Genomic DNA, 13672 nt, shown 5'->3' on the forward strand with positions numbered 1-13672 from the left:
TGCAAAAGCCGGGACCCTGTCAAACATCACAAGGCTGATGTTTTAAACATGCTCCTCTCCACAGTGTAAGCCTCAGATCAGCCAAGAGGGGGAACACTGAACCGGGTTTAGCAGCAGTGGTAGTTTCATTCCCTCCTTTGCCCAAATTTTCGGCTATCCCCCAACACAAGTTCTCTATTTGCTTCCCAGGGCAATGGACCACCTTGCCACCATGCCATTAATCTCAGCTGTAACAAGCACACCTCGGAGCCTCACCGCATGGTGTCATGACAGGAGCGTGCTGTTTATGCTAGAGCAGACTTGCTGGCTTTGTGATGTATTTATAGTTGCGTTGCTTTTCTCTCCAGCTAATTGGAAATGTCAGGGAACTTTTAATTTGTAACAATGAAGTGAAACTCTTCCGCCTCCGTATTTACATAAATTAGGGGGAGTTTGCACACATACATTTCCTGGAAGAAAAGACAAGAACAAAACAAATTCAGGATGAGTTTCCTGCTTGAAATATTCATGAAATCAAGCATAAAAATATAGTAACTGACTAGACAGACTTTTAAAAAAAAGAATATGATGAATAGAGCTATAGTTTAAAATCCCATCCTAGTTGGCTTCTTGGGATTCCCAGTCACTTGGTCATGGACTCTGCCATCCCTCTGGATTTGTCACAGGTCTCTTGCACCGTTCCTGATGCTGCTGAGTTAGTGAGTCAGCACCTCGGAGACCGGCTGGGGCTCTCCAGCTGCTCAGCCCCAGAAAATGGATGAAACGGAGAGGCTTGGCAGGTCTGAGCAGGAAATTAAATCAGTCTGGCATGTCAGCCATGCTCAGGGCCCGCAGACCCTCGTTAGCATGGGTCGGGACCAGCCACATGAAGTCAATGAGAGCTCTGCTCAGGCTGGCATTGCAGGGCGGCACTGGGCTTTAGCAGGTATTTGCTTTGGGCCATTTTTTTTACTAAAAATGTCACATTTTCATTTGGCTGCTGCTCTGTGGAGGTTCAGGCAGCCTTAACAAGATGCCTTTGTGGGGAACTGCAAGCCGAGTGCCTCTGCCCTGGATGGGTACAGAAGGAGACAGAGATTTCTGGGAAGGAAAATGAGCATTTATTCAGCAGCAGCAACCAGTGGATTCTGTTACTTCTCAGCAGGAAAAGAGAACGTGAAAAATTCAGTGCTTATTTGCTTGTCCTAGCTTCATCTAAGCATCTGTCCACATCCATGACCTATTAGATACTCCTAGTAAATATTTAAATCTCAGATAGCTTTTTTTTTTTTTTTTTCTTTTTCTATTTTTATTGCACCTGCAGTCAGAGCACAGTGAGGGTCAGTGATTCAGCTGCTGGCATAATTCATACACAGTATTCTCCAGCATTATCCTATAAATCTGCTATTAACCTGCATTATTCCATTAATTCAATATTTATCTCTGGTGCTGTTAATGGAGTATTTGATTTAACAGTACATGAATATTGCATCCTGCAGCAGCAAGAAAAAAAGGTGAAATTATAATTTAAAACCAGGACAGGATAACTGCTAATCTAATATACTTGCGAAATTGTTAAACACAAATTCTGCTAGGCTTACCCCAACCGTGGGCCTGACATTTCAATCCAGTTAGCACAGATGGAGCATTTTGTAATTTGTACAAAGGGACATATTCCACGAAGGATGCTGGAACCCTGATAAGATCACATCTGTCAGCCATTTTATATGGTTTGCTGCAGCTACACAAAAATTCAAGTGCACGGGTAAAAATATGTCTTGGAGGAGCAATAGCAGCTTGATTTAGTCTTGATGCTTTGTCATTTTCAGATGTGATGGCACTAGGACACAGCCTGCAGAAAAGGTCTGGGCCCCACATAAACAACCCACTTGGAGGAACTGGGCCTGGAGAACTGTGAGTTGATTCCTTGTTCATATGTTCTTGTGTCTTCAAAATTGCTCAGAAATTCTTGCTAACAGGTCTTGTAAGTTCCCCGACAGACTGAAACCAAGTAGTGATGGCAACTTAGGCTTTCATACCAGTCTGATGTCTTGTATAGCTCTACTTTGAGCCAAAGAATGGACACTTGACAGATGCTAGACTGGCATTGTCCAGAAAATTGCCACATTTTAATTTGAAACTGCCAAAGATACAGAATCTTCCACTATTTGCTTTAGTGACTGATCATTCACACTACTAATGTGCTATGGTTTCTTTCTCGTTCCTCTTACTATAATCTCCAAATACAATTTTTTATTGTTCTTTCCTACAGACCACTTTTAAAGAGTCTTGACATCAACTCACCTCCGTGTTTTTGAACTTTAAAATCTGTTTAGACTCCTGAAATGGTCTGAAATGTTTGCAGGGGGAAAAAGAAAAGTTAGAAAACACCGGAAAGTGAAAGCTGGCCAAAGTTTTTTGCCTGTGTTGCTGTACTAAACGGTACCGAAGCCCTCTGTTCTATGGCTTGGATCCCAAACCTGCACAGCAGCTCTCTGCAGCCATCTGGGCCACTGCACGTTTGCTGATCCTATTCCACTAGGTAAACCCTCTCCCTGAAATTTCCACCCTTGCTCTAAAGACAAGGACTTTGCACAAAAGTTGACAGCCTGTCCCACACCTCTTACTGTAATGCACAGCTCATGGGAAGGTTTGAACATCTCTGTTTCCTTTCATTTGAGATACTTCTGCAGATTCCTGATCAGGGCTTTAAAAAAGCAAAGAAGATACTGTCTGCAGACAATCCCTTTTGAGTTTTATCTTGATTCTACTGCATGCTGGGAGAGGGGATTTGAAGCTTTTACCAAGGCTTTGTGGTTACCCAGGCAGTACAGATCGATAAAGCTTGTTGATACACACCTCATTATCCTGACTCTGACTCAAGAAGCTCCTATTTACCCAGGTCACCAGAGAATACCTTTAAGTAGGTCAGTTTGGAGGTGGGAGGGAGCACCAAACCACCCTCCCTGCTTAGTATTCAAAATTTGCACTGAATTTCCCATCTATCATGGGGTGGTGAGTGTTAATTACACGGGTGATGAGAAGCCAGAGCTGGTGAAAGCAGCATCAATTTTGCCCTTCTGGTACTTGCCAGAATATTCATGCAGAAGTTTTTTTCTTGTTCCCACAGCTGTTCAAGCGTGTAATGATGAGAGCTTTTTTTGTTGTTCTGGAAGTTCAGACTTCTCCTACTATGAGAGCCTCTGGCTCTGATGTGATGTTTCCAGAACCGCACTCCTCTTGTGGCTTGGGCAGTGGACTTGGGCGAAGGAGTGTCCTGCTGTTGCAGAATACAGACAGCATTTGCAAGTCATCCGTGTTCTCCCAGTCTCCTTTCAGCACTTGAAGATGTTAGCAGGCAGAGCTTTTATGGAGGGTGTAACAGGCCAGTGTTCAAAAGATAGCTGCAATCTTGTAAGCACGAGCAGTGATGAAAGGAAATCAGGGTCAAGGATCAGAGACTTTGTATAGGGTAGATGGATCAGACATGCAGTGTATCAAATTGATGAGATAGCTCTCACTTCGATATTTACAATATCAAGGGCCTTGATGAAAGAGCAACACAAAGGAAGTTTTTTTCAGATTCACTTGCAGTGTGGTCAGCCGTGTCAATACACCACAATTACTACCACGGGCAGAGGACCAAACTCCTCCTTCCATCGCCACAAAACCTGATCCAGGGAGAGATTTGGACAAAGCGCTGAATAATAGCTTTCTTACTGATGCTGCAGGATTAAAACTGAATCTGGGCTCTGGTACTGGAGCTACTCCAAGATACCACCTTAGTAAATGTCTACAAGAGCCTGCCAATTTGTTGCAAAAGGGCAGTGCTGCTCTGCTGGCCCAGTGCCTTCTACGGCCACCTCACAGCTCCCCAGCGAGGGACTGCTTGGGCCTCCTGGACGCGTGGACCACGAGCAGATGGACTGCCTGCAAGTCCATCTGTTGGTTGCACTAATTCCTGGGCCTGTCGGCTGAGGTTTTCTAGCTAGATGGTTACCAGCTTAATGATGGTTCCTCATAAGGAAAGCATTAAACCCTCATTTTTTCATCTTCACACAATAGGTTTTGTTTGTTTGTTTGTTTGTTTGTTTTTAACAAATACCAAAAATTCCTCACAAATACACATGATTTTCTGTGCAGTTCTAAGATATATTAAATCCAAGAAGTGCTGAATGAGGTTCTAGCTTGTCTCAGACTCAGGTATGCATCATAATGCAGTTTTATGTCTCAACGACTTTGTGATGAAATATTATCTCTAGTCCATGCTCTACCACAGGCCAGCAGGCCACTAATTCCTGGGCCTGCCAGCAGTGGAAAAACTGCAGTTCTGGGAATTTGAGAGTTTCTTACTCCCCTCTGATCTCAGTTAAGCATCAGTATTAAAGTACAAATAAAAAAAAAAATACAGGATAAAGGAGAAGGGCTGCTGAATACGAGGTGATCAGCTGCTTTAACGATGAAGGCCCTGGGCCCTTGGAGGGATCCATTTTGGTTCCAACTGTGTTTAAGTAAAGTCCTGCAACCCATTTTTGTTTGGAGTCACTGAATAACTTAGGTTAAAAGGAACCACTGGAGGTCTCTGGTCCAACTTTCTGCTCTGAGCAAGCCCAACTGCAAGGTTACATACAGCTTAATGGTTTTAATCAATCTTGATGTCTACCAGCGTGTTTCTGTTCCTAGGAACAACAACAAAAAAAGGGCATTTGTTTTCAGCCAGCCTTCCCACAGTGTCTACACAATGTCTGCAAGCTTGTGGGATGCAAGGATTACATCAAGCGACAATGAAACGTTTCCCCTTCTGAATCCAAGCTGTCATATTTTTGCAGTTGTTGTAAATGTATCATCAGATACACCATATCTCTGCAAAAATGAATTGGCAGTGATGGGCAATGGAATCATTTTCATCAATAGCAGATGAGGTAGAAATCTGCCCTACAGGCCCTGTGGTATCTCTGAAAATCATGCTGATACCTTGAGTTTTGCTGTCAGACAGAAGTGGTTAATACAGCCTGGTGACCTCTACCAGCAGTTTCACTTTTTTTTTTTTCTTCAGAGATAATCAAGGGGTATTGTCTTTGGAAAAGTGTCTGTTCTCACCTCTAACTCCCCCTTCTTTCTTCCTCTGCTGCTTTCTTGTATGTCCTGACTCCCTGCCTGAGTGAAGGGTATACATTATTGCAGGTAGTCCCTGGCCTAAGACTTAATTCCTATGTTGGGAACCGGTTTGCCTCGGGATATATGAGCAAGTGATTAATTTAAATCACATGCAGAGATGAAAGAGCATTTATCTGACAGCAAATGGATCATCTTCCTTTGGCGAGGTGCTTTTCTGCTGGGGCTGAGGCATGAATCATTGCCACACATATCCAAGGAGCTACTTTTGTTTTGGGCTTCTCAGGGTCACCCACTGCAGCCAGTTCTCTCTCCCCTCTGAGTGTATCTTTATCACTGCAGCTTTGTCTGTGCCAGGGATCAGGCAGGTTTTCCAAAACTGTTAGTCAGAAACCACAGTTGTTCCAAGTCATGCCTCTTCTTTTGCCTTATGGTCTGCTCCAGAGATCTGCAGGTGCGCAGACACTGGAAATTACTTGTTGAAAGTCAAGTGTTTTTGTTTTATTTTTAAACAAAAAATGGAGTACGAACCTTGAGTTTTAGTCAGAATGCATTTCCAACTAAACGTTTCCAGCTGGTTCTAGTAATTATCTTTAAGGGGTTTGTCAGTTTGATTACCTGTATCTAAAGGGAAACCTACACCAGTTCACATTAAAGCCCTTTCTCTCTTCTTTTCTTTCACTTTTATAACTCACTGGAAAGTCACTAATAATGTCAAATTCAGGGCTAAGAAGATTTTTATGATTTTTATTATTGTAGCGTTCTTCTGATCCAAGAGATTGAGTTGAGATAACTGGGAGCTGCGCTCTGCCCTTCACCCCTTAGCACACATAAGCCTGGTAATACCACCTAGACACAATGGGCCTGGGGAAGGCAAATCCTAGCCTTTAGCCATTTTCTGTTCCCGTCCTAAGAAGAAACCTGGGTAAGAAATTAACGATTAAGATGTTACTTAAGGTATCAGCAAGGAAGAGAGGCAGAACCTGTAAGCTGTTCACACCATGATACGACCAGCTAAGATCTGTGCCTGGCGGGTCACCACAACCCTCCTGGTAGTCCATGGGGAGAAATGAGCACTTGCACAGGCATCTCCTCCTTCTACCCACTCTGAATTCAGACCACCTATTCTCTGGACATGCTTTCTTTCTATCCACCAGTGACGTAGCTGAAGTCATTTAAAGTAGCTGCCTGACTTTTAAAAAGCTGAAGTTAGGTGCAATGAATCCCAGCCTCACCTACCAGATTGCTGAGAACAGTCGAGTGTTTGGTTCTTCAGTCAGCCCAAAGGAAGCTCTCACTAATTATCATCTACAGAACACCCAAAATTTCAGTTTTTCTGCTTAATTTCTAGCTAGGATGAGATAAGCATCGTGAACAATCTGGTAGATCAAAGAATATGTTGAGTTTAATCTGAAATGAAACAGTTCAGGTTGGAGGTTTCTGTATCCATTTAAACCTTTTGAAAAGTTAAATTTAGGTCAATATCAAAGTAAAACATAATTTCAGCATGCCAAGGCAAAGTATTCATTTTGCCAGTGTAAAAAATGTTTTATCATTTTTATGTATTATTTGCTCTTCCCCCCCCACACACACTCCCTTTTGCTTGAAAACATCTGTCAAAATTTATTCTGATTCATAAATAATTATTTTTAACCTGGCCAGAGAGTGGAAAGAAGAGAACTGAATCTCCCCACCTGCAGCCTGACAGCCTGTTCGGAGTAAGGAATTTCAGATGCACAGACTTTCAAAGCACACAGACTGTGCTTTGAAACAAAAGTAGTTCAGATAAAGGATTACTTGGAATATTTTTTCCCTTTTTCCCTTTTGCAGGGGTTTATAGGTCTGGACACAGCTATAAGTGAAAGGTGATGGCTGGGTAGTGACAGAGGATTCCTACTTATCTGCTTATTTACTTACATAGTTTAAAAAAGCAGTGGGTAATGACTTCCCTGCCTTGCACATCCCTCACCTCAGTGATAAATGAAACAGAACATTGCCTACTTTCTATTAGAAATTAATTCTGATGTATGAATGTGCCAATGCTTATAATTAGCACAGTAATGTATAGGCCCTGCTCTTCATGACTAATTTTTCATCTCTATTATTATTCGCTTGTTGGTGACAGTGACTGTTTTCCACCTCATAAAGTGACAAGACTCACATGTCAACCCTGCCTGATGCATGAAAGGTGGTTCGCATTAAAAGGTCGCTCACATTAAAAAGAACCACAAAACCCAGATGCGCTGTAAACAAAGTAGAAGGGAGCACAGTTTGAGTGGGGCAGTCACGTACAAAGAAGTCTTTCCTATATCAGATTCACTGTCAGCATGGCCCCCAAACCAACCCGCAGGAGCCCATGGAGGCAAGATAAACTCACCTGTCAGGCTCAGGTACTGGGGACATCCTTCTCCACCAGGCATCAGCATTTCAGAACAACACAGTTGTCATTTTTGTGTCCAAATGAATGGCTAGATTTTCAAAGGGCTCAAAGAAGATATGATGGCTGCTAAGCAGAGACAGCTAACAAAATTTCACGCAAAAGCTCTCTCTACACAGGCAGTCCCATCAGGATGGAAAATTATGCAGAATTGTGTTGATATCATCGCTGTATTATCTTAGAAGAATATTCCAGAAATATTGACATATCCCTCTTTAAGGCTGCTTTTATTGTAATAGAATATTTTGATTCTGCAGTTTGAAATGGCTTTTCACTTTGTAGTTTTATTTTTATTCTCTAAATTGACCTTAAAATTAAGTACATTTATTCACAGATTTTTGTTTTCAGGTTAAAAAAAAATCATGAGTTGGATCAATCTCCATCAGAAAACTAGATCTTTCATTCAGGCTGGGCTAAAGTTTTCATTTGGATCAGACATCATGATTAGAGGATTAAGCTCTGAGAGACAGGACCCCTTAGCATCACAGTTTCAGCCCCAAATTCCTCTTTTCCTAGAGGGAAAGCAGATTGCGAGTGGCCTCCATAATTAGAAGTTTTCATGTCTTGAAGTGTAACCTTCAAATCCTTCCTAGAGCACAACTTTCAGCTTTTTCTTTACTCTGCTACCCACAGAATATTGTTTGTGCTGCTCCCACCCTCCCCATGCAAGTGCCATTTGCTGCAGTCCTGTTTATTCCCAATTGCAAAACAGCCCCACTGGCACAGTGCTTTCCCTTCACCTGCCCCTGATAATGGGATGTCTCAGAGCACTCCAGTTTGTTCAGGCATATCAAGTGGATTACAAATCACTGGTGTAAGTGTTGCTTGGCCTCCCTGAATCTGCTGTCACTGCTCCAAAGACACCACCAGCAGCCACAGAGGAACTGGTTCACTGCAGACAGCCACCTCCCATTCTGAGCACTGGTGCAGGCACCTCCAGTATGCTCCCCTGTGGTGCCAACCAGCTGCAATGCCATGAATCTCACTTGACTATTATTGCTCTCCCAGGGCTGAATTCAACGCTTCCATGTCTTATTAACAGATGAGCATTAAAGAGTAGCCCTCTCCCAGTCATCATCCCATCTTCTGGGACTCACTCTTTGGACTGTGCAGTGAGGTAGGTGGTAGCCGTCCTGTGGTAAATGCAGCAATATGCATTCTACATGACCCAGGGGGGCAGGCAATGATATTACACAGCACGGTAATATTTCGTTCAATCAGATACAGGCACCAGAGAGGACTGTGTTTTAAAATGAAGGGAAAAATTTTATTAGTTAGAAATTGGTTTCAAAAACAGAGCCTCCGCTCAATTGCATTTCTTTCTCTCTTGGCCAAACTCTAAAATGTTGAGAGTTGACCCCTTGACTAGTGTAAATTGTGAAAGTTAATGTGGCCATGATGCTTTATGATGAAGTTCTGGCTTGTATTAGTTGCATGCCAGTGTAAGTCCTCTGAGTGCCAGGAAATTATTCCAGCCTATAATTGAGATCCGTATCTGGCCCCTGAAGAGTAGCTACAGTCTATAGCATACAGCTAATGGTTTTATTAAGAACTTTTCAGTGCTCCTGCTACTTTATGGGAACATTTTTTTGCAATAGATGGGTAAGCATTTTATCACTACGAGAAGGGAAAAATACTCCCTAAACTTTTCAGGATGCTAGCACACCTTGGTACAGTGGCATCATCTCTGTGCTGAGGAGCAGCAGGATGCGCTGACGGGTAGACCCAAGCTCCGGTCCCTGTGGGCTTTGCCATACACAAAGATCTATCCTAGGGTGACCCTGCCTGAAGTACCAGCACCCTTTCCACAAAATTGACATTTTCTCCTTATCCACAAATGTTTTTACCAATAATATTGAAGTTCTGCATGGTCTTACACATCCTTAGGGGGTCCACTCATTAAAATTATTTAAAATAAATTTTATTAAAAAAATAAATCTAAGAGGAGATTTATTTATTCATAAAAATAAATTTATAAATAAATAAATAAGTTTATTTATAAACATAAATAAATAAAGATTTCTAAATAAATCTTATTTAAAATTCTGTCTTCATTTGCTATCTTATTTGTTGTTACGACTAAACACAAAGGTTCTTCCTCCCAGTTTGGGCTTTCAGTTGCAGCACAACAAACTGGCCCTGCTCAGTAACAGTTTTTAGCAACAGCAAGATTTTTCTTACAAAGCAGGTGAGGACTCCCAAGTGTCCTTATTTGTGACTAACTGGTGACAGCAAGCCCCGGCTCGTGTTCAGAAGTGGCCACACAGCAAAGGCAGAGGCCCAGGGAGGTTGATCTCAGAGGCTCTGCAGATGGAGGAGGACAGGGGCAGCTGTAAGGCTTACAGCTGGGCCTCCCCTCCTCACTGCTGCCTCCCCACCAACTTGCTCACCCTGTTGCAGCAGGCTTGCACAAGCAAACGTGCTCAGAGGAACTTTTTGGTGTCATCAGGCACAACCACCATATGACTCAGGAGCAGATGCAGCTAAGGAGCCAGGGAGGTTGGGCCTCTCTGAGAATACATGAGGAGAATTCAGACATCTTTGGCTGACCTGTCTCTGGTCCTGTGTCAAACTATACAACGTGTGAGTGCACTATGCCACAGAAAAGGCTACAGAGAGCAGCACGCCTGCAGGCATCTAGACCACTGCCCGTGAAGGCCAGAGCAGTCATAAATGTCTCACCTCTCCAAAAAGCAGTGCTGCAGCCCGTGTAGTACAGCACCTGCGCATCTGCCTGGCCCTCACCTCCTGCAGGCATCCAGAGAAAAGGCCAAGGTTGGCCTGGTGCTGCTGCAACCATCAGCAAGGGGTTCCTGAGTGTGCCCCAGTAGCAAGCCAGGCCATGCTGATTGTGCCGATGTGAGTCTGGGGTGCCTCTGTCAGCAGTGCTAGAACAGCCCCAGGACTGTGCTGCTCTGTGTTGCTAGGCTGAAAGAGGAGTAATTGGGTCTGTCTGGGTTAACAAAGGCTTGGAACAAGGCCATTGTTAGAGTTCATTAGTAGATTTTTTATTTTTTTTTAAGAAAAAACTACCTCTAAAGTAAACATCAGTTCCCCAAGACCAATTTAAATCTATTTTTACTTCCATCCCTGAGAGTCTGGAAAAGGGTTTTGAAGAACACTTCTTTCAAAGTCTCTGGTGACTCGACTAATTAAATCAGGGGCCTCATGTGGAAAAAAATATACAGAGATAGATACACTTTTGTAGCCTCATTTTTTTGTTTCTTTCTGCAATGGAAAAAAAAATCTATTTTAGAGCTTTTTTGTTTTGTTTTGTTTTGTGCTCTACAAATTCATGAGATTCTAGGAAAGCTGCTAAAGCAAATTATTGTCAAGAATAGCTTCTTCCTTTATGAGAAAGTGCTCACTAGACTTGAAACACCACATAATTGAGGATACAGCACATGAAACTGTGATGACTTTTGTCATCTGTGTACTCAGCCTTCACGTTTCTGGGCATTTAGCAGCCAGCTTATTCCTACTGTTCTGCAACTCTTTATGAAGGTCTGGCCAGTATGGTGCTCTCTCTTTGATACTTTTTTTTTTTTTTTTTTTTTTTTTTTTTTTGTCTGAAATGCATTCATTTTTGGATTGCGAGCACATCTGCTTTTCCTCTTTTAAAATGTAAGTGGTTATTTAGTAATAGCATTTTACAGTTTTCTAATGGCTCCTCTCAGAGTGATTTGCAGACATTAATGACTGTGCTCTAACAATGCTCCTGAGAGCAGGCTCCACCCTCGGTTTTATCAGATTGCAAGCCTGAAGCACCAGAGTGTGTGTCAGTGGGGAATCCACATCACCCAATCTGCACCCACATCCAAGTCAGGGGTTCAGAGTCCATCAGTGGAGAAGCTCTGAGTGATCTGGAAACTCTCTCCACCAACAATCACAACTTGGGCATCTGGGTTTTGTAGTGACCATTCCTAGCCCGCTGCCTCTCTACCCCTGTAGAAAGGTATGTGTGTAAGGGAATTCAGGAAACAAAGACAATTTAATGAAGAGCATGAAGGCAGTGCATTGCTCCTTCCCTTCATGCATTGACACGATCAGGCCTGTGTGGCCAGATGTTTTCTAGCAGCTCTCCCCTCATTCACACACAGACATTTGAGCAAGGCCCCGTGTATTTCAGCCACTCTTTCCTTGGAAGTTGAAAACAAGCATGGAAAACAGGATCATCTCTCCCCAGCATTTGCCCCCATTTCCCAGTCCAAATCCAGCCTGCTGGAGGCATGGAAAGAGGCAGAACTCGATGTCAGCCCTCTCTGACAGGCCCCATGCTGACGTTTGCCATGTCAGCAGGCAGAAGGGCATCCAGCATGGCCCTGGGGGACTTGAAGCTGAGCTCCTGATGAAACTCATCGACATCTGCTAAAGTTCAGCCAGGGGCCTCAGAAGAGGCTCTCCATGAGGAACAAGATACCTTCATTTGGAGGGAGGGTGTCAGCATCCTGTCCTGAATTATAAACATCTCTGGAGTAATAGAAGCTATTGTTCCTACAAATAGCAGAATAGCAGCCCCTCCTGAAACTTCCTATTGAATGGGGTATCAATGGATGAACAACAGAGGGAAGTGACTTGCTGAACTTTTCAATTTGATTCACCATTTGTGAAGTTAATACAAAAAAAAAATACTGCTTGCACAAAGCTTTTATTCTCCCAGCATGCAAAGGATTAGCTGTAATTAAAGCTGTACAGATGAGTGTGCCTGGATGAGTTGCACCTGAAGCATGTTCAGTCCTGTTACAGTCTTGACTGCTGTTTTGTCTGTCAGTTTGCTTCATGGAGAGCAATATCAAAGAAGTATCTGAAATAGGATACCTGTGAAAAATAAAATTACTTGCAAGTGTTTTATAGTTTTTTTTTACATTACAATTCCATCTTTCATTCAGTAAATGTTTTTTAAAAAATGTTCCCTTATGCTTTCTGCTTAGAAAGGATAATAAAATTGAACAGAACGTGGTTGTGAATTTTAAGTCCTCCCAAATACAGAAAATCTTCAAGACCTAGACAGTGAAGTGACCAAGAATAAAGCTAGATACCATTTCCCAAGCACAGCTCTAAATTTTGAGCTCATTCCAAAGTCATCCAACTCGTCCACTGGAGAGGTTCTGTGGACAAAAGTTTGTGCCTTTTCGGCACGATATTTTTGCAGGAGTTCCTTAGTGCAGGAGTTCCTAAATTATCATATATGAACCACTTATGATACTTTAGCCACTACAAAGGGGTGCTGGGCTTAACACAGTGCAGGGAACTCCTAGGCTGGCTAGTCAAAGTGAAGCCGGTCTTCTGATCCTGGGGCTTTCAGTCTAGCAGATGGAGGCTTGATAGGTTCAATGACATAGTCTGAACTGCTGCAGCAGTGATCCTAATTAACTGCTGGAATAACATACACACACAGGCTGGTGCAAGATTCTCCATCACTGAAAAAAAACTTTAGATGAACAATGTTTGAAAAAGGACTTAGTTCAGGGAATTTTTCTGTCCAGAAGGTTGGATTGGCTTGTCATTGTGGCTGCTCCAAATTTATTATCTGTAAGTCTTTATAAGATAGATTTAGCATGTTCGTCTTGGTCTCCATTCAGTCTTATTATAAAATTGACTTTATCTTCACCATTATTCTCATTATAAAATTGGCTTCCAAACTGGAATCTTCTGATAGAAGACTTTACTAAATCTTTTCCAGATATTGATTATACAATGATATGATCTGTACAGATATATAAGGTATATACATTAATATGGATATATTGTGACCTATATACTCTTCATCATAGAAAAAAAATAAAAAATAAAAAAAATCTCTCTTACAAATCACTCTGTGGTTAGATGCACTCCCTTCCCCCCTCATAGAATTACCATATACACAATAATTTCAGTTTAATACATGCTTCCAGGATGCTCAGAGATGAACATGTACAAACCCTGAACTGGTCATTAACACCTGTCTAATTACATGGAGAGACACACTGGGAAGGTATTACTTGTAACTGCTGTGTATGTGGAGCATCTCCTTTCCCATTGCCCTATCTCTCTCCTTCCTTGACCACACTTGAGCCTGCACTGCCAACCTTCTTTCAGCAGCCACCTTGTAAAATTACACAAACGAGGAGAGAAAATAAGTAAGAACCAATTTCGGGCCGT

The sequence above is a fragment of the Aythya fuligula genome, chromosome 23 (genome assembly GCF_009819795.1).
Source record: "Aythya fuligula isolate bAytFul2 chromosome 23, bAytFul2.pri, whole genome shotgun sequence".
Taxonomy (NCBI): Eukaryota; Metazoa; Chordata; class Aves; order Anseriformes; family Anatidae; genus Aythya; species Aythya fuligula.